This window comes from Chlorocebus sabaeus, chromosome 15 (assembly GCF_047675955.1).
Source record: "Chlorocebus sabaeus isolate Y175 chromosome 15, mChlSab1.0.hap1, whole genome shotgun sequence".
NCBI lineage: Eukaryota > Metazoa > Chordata > Mammalia > Primates > Cercopithecidae > Chlorocebus > Chlorocebus sabaeus.
In genome coordinates, this window is record NC_132918.1 from 82,843,694 (window position 1) to 82,854,608 (window position 10,915).

General features: G+C 44.0%; 1 long non-coding RNA gene across 1 annotated transcript in view; it reads left to right on the forward strand.

Moving 5' to 3' along the window:
- The window catches only part of LOC119625803 (uncharacterized), a 30,528-nt gene that overhangs the window by 7,052 nt on the left and 12,561 nt on the right, over positions 1-10,915 (forward strand). The window contains exon 2 of the long non-coding RNA XR_005241945.2: positions 6,543-6,661. This is a non-coding gene — a long non-coding RNA (uncharacterized lncRNA). The remainder of the gene's footprint in view (positions 1-6,542; positions 6,662-10,915) is intronic.

Below are 10,915 nucleotides of genomic sequence, written 5' to 3' on the forward strand. Positions count from 1 at the left end.
AAGTTTGGTACACAATGGCTTGTAAGACACAGATTCGAAGCTTGTTTGTGAGCCTCTGTTAGCTGAGCACTATCTGAAACCGGCATCAGCACCTCACCGTGGCTTGCATGTTCCACTGCACAGGCAGTACCTTGGGAATTTATTAAAATACTGTCTCTGGTGGGCACGCCTGTAATGCCAGTACTTTGGGAGGCCGAGGTGGGCAGATTACAAAGTCAGGAGTTCAAGACCAGTCTGGCCAATATAGTGAAATCCCATCTCTACTAAAAATACAAAAAATCTGCCAGGCATGGTGGTGCACACTTGTAACCCCAGTTACTCAGGAGGCTGAGGCAGAAGAATTGTGTGAACCCGAGAGGCGGAGGTTGCAGTGAGCCGAGATCACACCATTGCACTCCAGCCTGGGTGACAGTATGAGACTCTGTCTCAAAATAAATACATACATACATACATACATACATACATACTGTCTCTGTGTGAAAATGTTTATCTAAAGAGGGAGGAACCATCATTAAAAGTTGAAAAAATGTTAACATGATGTGAGGACATGCACTGGCAACATGTGTGTGATGAATAATTTTATGTCAACTTCACTTGGCCAAGGGGTGCTCAAATATCTGCTCGGACACGATTTCTGGATGTGTCTGTGAGGGTGTTTTTGGAAGAGATCAGCCATTTGAACTGGTGAATTGAGGAAAGCAGATGGCCCTCCCCGCATGGATGGGCATCATCCAATCCATTAAGGGCCTCAATAGAACGAAAAGGCAATGCAGGAAGGTTGAATTCACTCTCTGCCTGACTTTTGAGCTGAGACATTGATCTCTTCCTACCCTCAACTCCTGGTTCTCAGGCCTTGAGACTCAGGCTAGAATCTACAAGATTAGCTCTCTGGCTGTCAGGCCTTCAAACTATGCCAGTGGCTTTCCTGGGTCTTCGGCTTGCAGCTGGCAAGACTGTGGGACTTTTCAGCCTCCGTAATCACATGAGCCAATTCCTCATAATAAATGTCTTCCTAAATATCCACACACACAATTTATATAATACATATATGTGGGTGTATGTGTATATCCTATGCAAGCACACACACATAAATATCTATCTTATTGGTTCTGTTTCTCTGAAGAACCTGGGAACCATAAGATATGTATGGTTCTCCATATATTTAGGTTTATATATATATATGTGCGTGTATACAATATACATATACATATGTGTATATATTACCTAAATATATGGAGAACCATACAAATACACATACACACACACACACACACACAGATACACACCCCACATATAGATCCTATCAATTCCGTTTATCTGGACAACGCTGACTAATACCCCATGATTCTCTCTAAATGGGATTTCAGTAAAAGCCCAAAAACCTTTGCAAACATTTCTGGGTTTTTGACTGGAGGATTCCTGAAAGCATAGGCAAAAATTCTCTGGCAATGTCAAGGGTCCCCTCTGTTGGCACAAAGCTCTCTATGGGGAGTCAGGAGACCCAGGTTCTTATCTCAAACTTGTAATAACCCTAGATAAATCAGTTGAGTACCCTGAGCATCAGTTTTCTAGATGCCGAATTAGGATTTTCAAAGGTGCTGACCTCTAAAACCCCATTCTTTGCTACAATTTTGGATGTCTAAAGGCACCATGTGAAGCAAAGTGCGTTCACTGTTCCTAATACGCGTAGCCATCCCTTTTGCTGTTTCTGTGCATCTCTATCCTGGTTTTGGTGTGCTTTTGCTTCCAATGGCTCAAAGAGTCTTCCAGCTTGGCCTGCACTTTAGGAGCCAAGGGAATATAGGCAGCGTCCAAGGGAGTCTATTTTTAAATGCATTCGGTAAGCATCTATTAACACCTTGTCAGGTGAGGCTCTGAGGCTACTGGCATGACTGAAACATGGTCCCTGCCCTCATGGATTCAGTCTGGGGCAGAGATAGTATTACCTTTATTTTTTTTCCAGCCTTGAAGCAATTGACACCTGCACCGTGCACTATGCCTTTAGGGAACCCACTGCTCTTCTGTTAGAGGGAAACTCTCAGCTTTCCTTGTTTGACCCATGAGTTGTTTTGAGGGAATTTTTTTAAAAATGTATAAACAAGTGGAATTTTTCCAGTTCCCTTTTTATTGTTGATTTCTAACTTAACAGCACTGTTCTTAGAGAATGTGGTCTGTATGGCACCAATACATTGAAGTTTTCTAAGGCAACTGTTGATCTTATGATTTTCTGTATTTAATTTTTAAACGTTTATGCTGAATCAATTTATAGAGATAATGTGTTAATTACAACCTCAGACTCTAGAGCCAGATCTAGATTTTCCTCTCAGCTCTGCCAGTGACTGGCTGCATAAAATTGGGTGATGATCTCCGTCTCTCCACATCTGTAAAGTAAGAAAAATAAAACAGACTATTGCAGTGGGTTCCAGAGAGGATCAAATAAGCTCATACTTGCACAGAACCAAAAACAGTTCTTGGCACATAGTGAGTGCTCGATAAATGTTATTTAATATTATTTTTCTACTTACATTATACATTCCATTTATAGAGCATTCTCAAAAAAAAAAAAAAAAAAAAAAAAAAAAAAAAACCAAAGTTATAGAGGTAGAGAACAGATCAGAGGTTGCCAGAGGTTAGAGATGAAGGGAGGGAAACAGGATGACCATAAAAAGGTAGCACATATTGTCTTCGGTGTGATAGTACCGTTGTGTATCTTGATTGGGGTGGTGCCTATGTGAATCTACAAATCCAACAAAATTGCATAGAAACACACACGTACACATACGCACATACACACGAGTGCATGTAAAACGAGTTAAGTCTGAATAAGGTCTGTGGATTATACCCACTGTGTCAACTTCCTGGTTTGGATATTGTGCTATCGTTAGGTAAGACCTTACCATTGAGGGAAACTTGGAGAAGGGTACACAGGACCTCTCGACACAATTTTTTGTAACTTTTTGTGAATCCATAGCTATTTAAAAATTTAAAAAACTTCTAAATTCTCCTGGCATACGGTGAATAATAAATGTTACATTTTGTCATCGCTGTTTTTCAAGTTTTTATGTATATTTAACACCTATTAATTTTGAAATTAAATTCAGAACAATAGATACTATTTTTAAAAAGACAAAGTGTATCTCAGCAAAGTTCCATATTGTTAACATGTAGAGGAACTTTGAGCCCTTTGTGAGTTGAAAAATGAATTAGAATTTCTGATAACTAGTGTCATTTTGTTCGCTCCTTTCGAATTGTGAAAATATCGGGAGGTATGAATAAGAAAACCCTAAGTCCCGAATCCATGCGTGTTGGTCTCGTGGATGCAGGAAAACTTGGGAACAATAGATGAGAATGGACTGACCCCCAGCAATTAGAACTCTGTGGCCTCAACGAATGGTTTATATTCCCAGAACACCCCGAGTGAGAGCAATCTCCTACCTCCATCACTCAGTTACTTTGACCGGAAAAGTCCTTGTCACTGTTCCCAAAAGGGGTCTTGAAGATTATCCCATATTGTCTTCACATTTGCAGTCAGAAGCTGAGGCCCGGGGACGGTAGCTGGTCAAAAGCAAAGCCTGGTCTTCAATCAAGGCGAAAGCTGTTTGCTCTGGGTCTCACTGTGGCAGGGCTAGCACAGCAGAGATTTGATACTGTCTCCCACCCACAACTATCCAGAGTCACTGAGTGTCATCAGAAGAACAATGCTTAAGGGGCACCTCCTCAGGCCCTCAGTACTGAAGGGGAACCGGGAGGGGATTGAAATGCACCCGGCCCACAGCCTAGGCACCAGCCGTCCAGGGACACCGGCCTACACTGTGATGCAGGTGGTGAGCGCCATGGCATGTCCCGGTGGCTTCCGCTCTGTCCACGCCCAGAATTTACAATTTCGACCCTAAGAGAATACCAACCCTAAAAGCCTAAATTTTCTTTTTACACCGTTGTGAGTTGAAAAAGCTGTGCTCAGGGATAGACAAATGTTACCAGAGGAGGGTGTCCAGGTTCCTGACATTTTGAACAAAGAAATGGACAAAACATACAAAGTTACGAAAGAATAAAGCAAAAAGAGCATAGATTTATTGAAACGAAAGTATACTCCACAAAGCGGCAGTAGGCTTGAGCAAGCACCTCAAGAACGCTGGTTACAGAATTTTCTGGGCTTTAAATACCCCTCTAGGGGTTCCCATTGGTTACTTGATTCACACCCCATGTAAATGAAGTAGTGGCTCACAATCAATCTAATTGGTCATGGGAGCTGACCAATCGGAGGCTGAAGTGAAGTTACAAAGTTACACTCCTATGCAAATGAAGAGTAGGCCTACAATCAGTCTGATTGGTTGCAGGAGGGGACCAATCAGACGTACTTTCGTTTTTAATCTGCAAGGCAGAAAAGCAGGAGGGGTTGGGGGAGCAGGTTGCAAAGGGAGTAGCCTCTGATCCTTTTGTTACTTGGGTGTGAAGAGGTGGGGGGGGGGTGGTTTCCTTGTGTTTTTTTTTTTTCGAGATGGAGTCTCTGTGGCCCAGGCTGGAGTGCAGTGGCCGGATCTCAGCTCCCTGCAAGCTCCGCCTCCCAGGTTCACGCCATTCTCCTGCCTCAGCCTCCTGAGTAGCTGGGACTACAGGCGCCCGCCACCTCGCCCGGCTAGTGTTTTGTATTTTTTTTAGTAGAGACGGTGTTTCACCGTATTAGCCAGGATGGTCTCAATCTTCTGACCCCGTGATTCGCCCGTCTCGGGCTCCCAAAGTGCTGGGATTACAGGCTTGAGCCACCGCGCCCGGTCCAGGATTTTCCTTTTCATTCAGTTCTAGGAAACCAGTGCAAATTGGCCTTAGGTTCTCTGTCTCCAAACCCTATTCTTCTGCCTCACAAAGATAGGTGTACCTTTTTGTTAATTCACCCACTGACACACAAAGTTACTGCCTGTGCTAGCTGAGTGTCTGACAGCAAGTCAGAAGGCAAATGGTCTGTTCCCAGCCCTCACCCACTAGCCAGATGTTCTTAGGCCCTCCTCTCCAAACCTCAGTTTTGTCATCTGCCAAATGGGATATCTTGCTTCCTTAACCGGCGAGACTGTGGTGAGGATTAAGTGAACCCTTGGAGATGAAAGGCTTTTGTGATTTGTAAAGTTTTGTCATACTAGACACTAGATTAGTGTCATATCATAAACCCCTGCCTCTCTCCACAGTTCTACTAGGAATTGACCTCTTTTGCCCAAGAATTGAGATATAACCCCTTACATTTTCAAGAAGAACTGGAAATTCTTGATCCCCAAAGGAATGATTCAGAGTGGAATTTTACACACATTCAAGTAGATCTCCGAAAGAAAGATTTGGGGGCCAGAGCCCCCCAGTCAATTCTGTTGAATGGCTCTGCTGAGATGACGAAAAGGATTTAGAAAGAGAATAGGTACAAAGGCATAGGAAATCAGCTCAAAAAATAGCACTGGTCCCATTTATACCTTCCTACTTCCCGGGAGCCAGGGAAAGTGGCACCTGCAGCCTCCACGGCTTAGTCTACCCTGCCACCTTGTGGCTATTTGCTAGACTGCACCAGTAGAACAGCCTCAGAGAAAGCAGGGACCAACAGGAACCCGTAATCACGCACTCACTCCTTTACTTCGTCACTCGACAAACTTGTACAGATGCTCACGGTTGCTCAGGCTGAAGAAATTCACAGTCTGGAAGAAGAGAGGGACTGAAGGGAGGGTAAATGGAGAAAAGAGACTTGCTAGGCAGGGGTCTTGGTGTTTGCAAAGACACTGAAGCCTCCCAGGTTTGGGAAATGGTGAGCTTCTCCATGTGACTGAAGAATAAGGTGTACCAGGTAGAAATGATGGGATATGAGGTTATAGCCTCACTATCAGAAAATGATATGTATGAAACTGTAAGCCTGTACGTTAGGAAAAAAAGAACACACAAACCAACAAAAAAACAAAGACACAACTTGGTCCCTGGAGTGCAGGTCAGTTCAGGTTACAGGAGCCATCCACTCCTCCTCAAATGGCCCCCAGACTTCCATGGCCCTTCCGTCCTGAGACTCCTAGGAGGAAACACATACTCTGAATCCCTCGCCATGATCAAAATCAGTTTCTAAATGGGATAGGATCTTATATAGTCTCAAGTTTGAAAGGGACCTTAGAGTCATTTAATCCAGCCCTCCCTGCAAGCCAAGATTGCTGACAACTCACCACGCATCTTGAACTTAAATCGCCTTCAGTGATGAGTTCGGATGCTCATTCAAAGCCCGTTCCACCTTTAGACAGCAAGAAATCCTTTATTCTATCAGGCTGAGTTCTTCCTGTTTATAATTCCTGTTCATTGATACAAGGTTCCCCCCTCCAGGGTTGTGCCAAAGAAGTAATCAGACATATGAATGTATATGAAGAAGGTAACCATTTAGTGGCAGCACTAAGGTTTCTGGAAATAGGAAATCATGGTAGTATTATTCCCGAGGAACTAATACTGACATAGGCTTTGGGGGAGCTGTGCCCTAGTCCTCATAGAATTTCTTTGCTTAATGTCACTTGGCTTCCTTTCCTTTATGGTAGAGTTGGATTTGATCAGAATTCTCACTCCTGGTTCTAAGTCAGAATCACCTGGAGAGCAGACAGCAGAAGGTCTGAAAGCTCCCTATAGTCCAGAACTGCTGGATGAGACTATTAGTGGGGTAAGCTCAAATATTCCATGATTATTCAAGACATGATTAACTATAATAGTCTTCAGTTCTTGTTAAGGGGTTTTTATCAAGCCCATGATGGTCTGGTATGTAAGTTCTTGGTGATTCTTATTTCATAAAGACCTACCTGGATCTAGAGTTTTCTCCCATCTGCATGATCAAAGTGTGGTTCACGGAGCACAATTATTTTGTTCTGTCGTGCTCTTTTGGACAGAGACCCACCAGTGACATAAAAGACAAAACTAACTAAAGAAAGAAGAGGAGACGTATTGCCTGATCTTAGCCAAGTGCCATGACCTTCTTGTTCCCCATTCACCTCATCTGTAAGAGATAAGAGAAACCCACTTCAGTGAGTTGTCATGAGGGTAATTGAGACCGTGAGTGTAAAGCCTACTGGCAATGAGAAGGCTTTCCAAATCTCAACTCCCGGAGTCTTTGACAGCTAGAACAAAGTGCAAACAAGAAGATGGGGTGGTACCTTTTCTGAGAGTCTTTTTCCTCATCTTTCTTCCCATAAACAGCCTCTGTTGAGTTGTATCATGTCCCCACAAAATTCATATGTTGAAGTCCTAACTTCTAGTACCTTAGAATGTGACCTTATTTGGAAACAGGGTCATTGCACATATAATTAGTTAAGTTGAGGTCATTAGAGTGGGCCTTAATCTAACTCAAGTGATGACCTCATAAAAAGGGAAGAACTTTGGATACAGAGACACAAACACAGAAACACCATGTGAAGATGAAAAGATTGAGGTGATACTTCTACCAGCCAAGAGTGCCAGATTGCCAGGAAATGACCAGAAGCTAGGAGAGAAGTCTGGAACAGATTCTTCTCTGGAACAGATTCTTCCTTACAGCCCTCAAAAGAAACCAACAGTGGCAACACCTTGATCTCGGACTTCCAATCTTCAGAACCATGAGGGAATAACATTCTATTGTTTAAGCCATTTCAGTTTGTGGTGCTTTGTTTCAGCAGCCTTGGCAAACTAATACACCTCTAGAGGTGATTCCTACTGGTGACATCAAAGGACAGATCTGTCCAGATGGAAGGAGGCACTGAAGTTCCACAGAACAAGTGGGAGACGCGTGAAAACCCTGAGAGTGCCTCTCCATGGTCCAGCAGCTCAACAAGGCTGTCCACCTTGTACTGCCCTGAGAGAACAATTTGCCATTCTGAGCATGCCCCTTCTCAAGATATGCTGAATCCATAAGAACATCATGTTTTTAAATTATACTTTGAGTTCTGGGATACATATGCAGAATGTGCAGGTTTGTTATATGGGTATACTTCTGTCATGGTGGTTTGCTGCGCCCATCAACCCGTCATCTACATTAGGTATTTCTCCTAATGCTATCCCTCCCCTAGACCCCAATTCCCCGACAGGCCCCGATGTTTGATGTTCCCCTCCCTGTGCCCATATGTTCTCATTGAGGAACATCATTTATTAGCCATAGTTTTATATATTTTGGTGTTTCCTTGTAATTTTCCTTCCATATATGTCCATGGTTTGTTTTGTGATTTTGACTACAAACCCTTTAAGGGCTGGAACCACATTACAAACCTCATTGGGAGTCAGGTGATGTTTGATAAGAATTCTTGGTGTGACCTCAAGCATGTCACCTTTCCTTTCAGGCCTGGTTTCCTTGCCTATGGAAGAAATTATCATCACTGAGCTCTCTCCAGTTACAATATTCTGTGATCCCAACTCCATATGTATTTACATACCCAACCTGCCTTCTTAGGGTCCTAAAGGGAAAGACCGACCCAGGAAACTCATCTCTTAGATACGCTGAGCAGCTGTCATCTGGGGTTACATGAGTCAGCCTCATTTAATAAGGGGCTAGACCCCAAAGGTTTGGGAGCAATATAGTACTCAGGAGCTCTAAACCCCACTAAGTCCCTTTCCTAGACTCCAAAATCCTCCTGCCTGGGCATCTGTCTTTCTAGAAGGCCACTTTTTATGTTATTATTTTTTTCTTTTTTTCTCCCATGAGTCATGGAGAACGAGAGAAGGCCACTTTCTTAGTGAATGCTGAAGCTTTCTCTTCTTTGGAGGCAGGCCCTGGATGCTGTATGTCATGTAATGGGGAGCATGCCCACTGGGCTTCTGTGTACCATGTGGAAGCCTCCTGTCTCTGCTTTGGGGGGTGGGAGGAACATTGCCTTTCCAACTGGGTACAGTATTTTGGGCAAATGACATCTTGTTTCCTACCTTGGAGGGATTACAGCATGCCTTGGCCTCCACTATAGAGAAGCTTGGGCCTAGTCAAAGAAGTGTAAGGGTCTTTCTAATGACAAACACCCCAGAAGCATGGCTATCTGTGTGTAAATTATGCTCTTTTGGTTCCAGGAAATAGACTCATACAGGCCAGTCCAAGTAATGGCAGTGGTGTGGAAATGGAGGCAGTGACCCCACTATAAAGTGGTTATAAGAGGGATGGATTATCCTAGAAATCTAAGACTAGAAACCCCCACACAATTATAAGCTTCATAAAACTAGATTCTGAAAGGTCGTCCTGGTTCTGGAACTCTGCCGTTAATGAGGCCCCAAGTACTCTTCAGGGTTCGGCTTTTCTCTGCTTCTCTTCCTCATTCTAATTCTCTTAGTGCTTACCAATGCACGTCTCTGGTAGAACACAAGACAGCTTATTATTATTATTAAATTTTTTTGAGACAGCATCTCACTCTGTTGCCCAGACTGGAGTGCAGTGGCACGATCTTGGCTCATTGCAAACTCCACCCCCTGGGTTCAAGCTATTCTCCTGCCTCAGCCTCCCTAGTAGCTGGGATTACAGGCTTGCACTACCATGCCTGGCTAATTGTTGTATTCTTAGTAGAGCGGAGTTTCAACATGTTGGCCACGCTGGTCTCGAACTTCTGACTTCGAGTGATCCGCCTGCCTCAGCCTTCCAAAGTGCTGGGATTACAGGGGTAAACCACCGTGACCAACCTTATTATTAATTATTACTATGAGTGAAACAGAGAGAGAAAATGGAAACCCAGATTCCAAAGGGAATAGCTCATTTCTGCAAGAAGCCTGAGGCCTAACGATTGAGTTGAACCGATTAAAGTTCTACTGACAACCATCATGTGAACTCAGCCTACCTGGACACTTTCAGCTGTGTGACCTCGGACTAGTTCCTGCCTCCATTTCCCCATATTTAAAACAGAACATGTGTAACCAGGCATGGTGGCGTGCCCCTGTAGTCCCAGCTACTCTAGAGGCTGAGGCAGGAGGATTGCTTGAGCTCAGGAGTTCAAGTGAGCTATGATCATGCCATTGCCCCCCAGCCTGAGTGACAGAGCAAGACTCCATCTCTAAGAAAAATAAAATAATAATACATAAATAAATATTAAAAAGTAAAATGGAACATTGGCCTCTGGTTGTCCTTCCCTTAGGGTTGTGTAAGGAGCAGGAGCCTGTTCTCCACTCCCCACCCCAGGCTCTGGGTGGCAGTAGGAAAGTGCCTTCACGCCTCCTGCCTCAATCTTTTCATGGGTCAGATGCAAGATCTGAGCTAGGTGATAGTACCACCCCATCCCTTCCAACTCCTAAATAGCTCTGCATAGTTCTAACCACCCTGCTTCTCTGGGATTACCCCTTACACATCCTCATCACCCTGGTCCTCATAAACCTATCCTCTAAAAATCCCACAGTGTAGAACATCATGCATATTCCATGTATTGGTGAAAAGTTGCATTTACATCATGCTTTTTAGTAAACATTTTATATTCCCTTTGCCCTGGCTTATCTGCTTAGAGACTTTTCTTTTTAGTTATTATTGATTGTCAATTGGCTCCAGTCACTCACTCTTTGATCTTCCCTTTTGTTTAAATGGCCACCCACGCTATCTGCCCTCGCCCCTCCATCTCTCTATTAAACAGTAATGAAATGCAAACAAACTTGGAGGTACTCTGGGAGCAAAGGGACCCTGGGGCCAGCTTCCCTTAGGCCTGTGAATTGTCATTCCTGAAGCTGTCTGTTTTGTAAGTTCTTCTGCCAAGTTTCTATGGGAGCAGAGGGATCATTTTCTCCCTTTTCAAAGAGCAGGGTGAGTTGAGGCCTTGAGCTGGCAAGTCCTTTAAAGTCATTTTCAAAGGAAACCTGAGCTGAAAGGCCATGCAGCTGGCAGAGGGTGCTGTGCCTTTCTGAGGCTCTCTGTGGGGCGCTGCGTGGTCAGCTCCCATAGCTTCCCAGCACGTGCTCGGAGCCTGCTGCAAAGGCACTGCCAAGGGACACGACT